Genomic DNA, 2824 nt, shown 5'->3' with positions numbered 1-2824 from the left:
TGAACTCACGTTGTTTCTTGTCTGAAAATCTATATTCAAATTCTAGATAGAGATAAATGTTTGTTTCTGTACAAATTTTACCATATGAATCATATAATATCATATCCTAGGTACTTGCATTTCCAGTTCTCATGTTAATGACTTTAATTTGCTGGGTACAGAGGAACTCAATGCCCTCCAATCTCAAGCCATTCTCATTGTAGGTTGGACCCTGTTTGCAGATGCCAATGAATGCCTTCCCAGAACTGACTACTCCCACTAACACAGCCCCATGGACAAAACAATTATCCAGTCTAATAATCCTTCTGATTACTGTTAAAGACTTAAAAAGACTTAACTGAAAACTCTATAAGCAAAATGGTAAGAATTCAAATGATACATTGAAATGTCAGATTGCAGAAATCAAATTTATTTGATTAAAATTTTCATTTTTAGATGAAAGCCAAATATATATATTTGAGAGTACACACAGTAAAGCATATTTTTTGAGTTATCTTGAATCCGAGAATTTGCCAGAGGTTGAGGATGAAAGAAGTAGTTGATGGACAGTTGACAAGACAATGGTAAGGAATAAGAACAAAAACAACAGCCAAAGGACATAGAGACTGTGACTTTGATATTGAAAGACTACAAAGATGAAACAGGTGCATGGAAAAACGCCAGATCCACTGCTTCAATGTGTGAGGTTGAAATGGAATAAAAGCCAAGTACACTGAGTAGAAGAACCTGGACCCATAACTGGGGGACAGGAAGCCACGTGCTCCATAATGCAGAGATCTAAAGCCACTGGATCTGCAGCACCTTGAGTAACAACATCTAGACAATATCAGTTTACCCACTAATCTCACAATCTGCCAGAATTTAGAGAAGAGAGAAGCTGTTAATGGAAGGATGGTAAGATATCAGGAATGGTTAAGCAGGAAAACATCTTGAGAGCATAGACTGATATAGGAGGCTTAACAGTTGGTTTCATAGAGGCCTAATCCACAGCTTGGTCTGTAACATGGTTGGCAGGAACTAGAAGCCAAGTAGGTTGGGTAGTAGCATCTGGACCCATAACTCAGGGAAGGGAAGCCATAGACTCCACAATTCAGGGATCTGAAGCCACAATTTCCATAGCTCACTGGGTAGCAGATTCTAGATCCATAACCCAGGGAACTGCAGCTTCTGGACCCAAAGCTCAGCGAGCCAGCATATGTCCCCTGGCAGGGACTGCAGGTGTGTATCTCCTGGGGTAGTATAGCCGGGGCTTCTGGCAGGGGCTGGACACCACACAGGACCTCCTGGCAGCTGATGGGCTCAGCAGGTCTCCTGGCAGCCACTGTTCAGAGAGGGATCCAAGCTGACAGGTGCTGGGAGGCAGCTGGTAGTGGTGTGAACCAGGTTGCTGGGGTAGGAAGAGGCAAGGCAAGGCAGGATCCTGAGGGAGGGAAGGCAGCTCCTGAGGTGGAGGAGAAGTTTCCAGGCAGCAGCTGTAGGCCATGTTGAGAGGGAGATGAGAGCTCAGCTGGATCTAGGAGGAGATTGTGAGTTTGAATGTCACCTTGTGGAAGCTGGGTTTATATGCTCTCAAGAAGCAGGTGTGGTAACAGGGCATTACAACCTGACATGTTGTGCTTCCTGGTTTACAATGTGAAACTCAGTAATCTCTGTAATTGCATTGCATTTGCCTTTCTGCATCATGTTTATAGGTGTTGTCGTTTTATTAAATAAAGATGATGAGATGCCATGAGATGCCATGACTTTTACAGTAATGACTATTATATTATCTGCCCCCCAAAAAAAAAGCTTTTCCTCTTTTTCTCTTGACATATATCTCATGTTTTGTCATAGGATGTTATGAGGAAAATAGTTTTCTTCACCATGTGTTAGCATGACTATAATTTGCTGGCCCTTCCTGTTAATGAATTGGCATCCATTACTTTTGTGTTTTTTCTAATGAATGGACTGAAGATGGGTCTTACTTGTCCCCACCTTTCTCGCTTTCCAGTATTGTGTGTGGATTATGTGACATTGCGTATGCAGTTTAACGCAAATTCAGGGAAACAGTATTAGCCAAGAAAAGTCAAATGAGATTGAACCCAGGAACAGAGAGAAGAAAGTTGAAGTTTTTAAGACCAGAAGTGACAGAACTGAGGCTGCATCACAACCATGGGGCTATATCGGTCTCTGCCTTACCTCTCATCCTGGAGTCCTCTCAAAATGGGGGAGATCTGGAATAAAAGAAAACAATGTGCAGAAAACATCAAATTATGTTATACTTTTAAAATAAAACCTGTTGTTGGATACAGAGAATTCATATTGATGTTTTATTTCTTGGCCACATGATAGAGTTGATAAGTAATTTTTCAGTGGCGTATGTACTTTAGATTTTTGTTTAAATTTTAAGAGAAAGATACAGAGTGAGACAAAGAGAGAGAATGTGAAATTGAATGAATATGAAGGATCTGCAAGTAAATGAGAACAAGAGAAATGATCAAAATATGTTACATGAAAAACCTTATTAATAAATATGTGATTTAATTAATCAAAACAATTAAACAATTAAGAAGTCAGTTTCACTCAGGACTTTATATCCAACCTATATCTAGATAATGTCTGCTAAGACAAATTTTGGACCTTCCTCATATAACCATGTACATGTCATAAGAATAAAATTGAAATGTGCAGGCTTTTACAATTATCGCCTAGTCCTAGCAAATGAATTTGCTGTTTCAGTTTTGTGCAATTGTTTTAAATGACTTTTATGCATACTAATAATATGAGGGTTTGGGTTTTTTTTTTTTTAATCTTTAGTTAAAGAAAAAAATGAAACAACAACATA

General features: G+C 39.2%; 1 pseudogene; it reads right to left on the bottom strand.

The window, feature by feature from the left end:
• Positions 1-718: 718 nt before the first annotated feature.
• LOC116894409 lies at positions 719-1483 on the bottom strand (annotated as a pseudogene).
• Positions 1484-2824: the final 1341 nt, after the last annotated feature.

Source organism: Rattus rattus, chromosome 2 (assembly GCF_011064425.1).
Source record: "Rattus rattus isolate New Zealand chromosome 2, Rrattus_CSIRO_v1, whole genome shotgun sequence".
Taxonomy (NCBI): Eukaryota; Metazoa; Chordata; class Mammalia; order Rodentia; family Muridae; genus Rattus; species Rattus rattus.
Note: the sequence above shows the minus strand (reverse complement) of the source record. Positions and strands in the feature narration are given on the sequence as shown.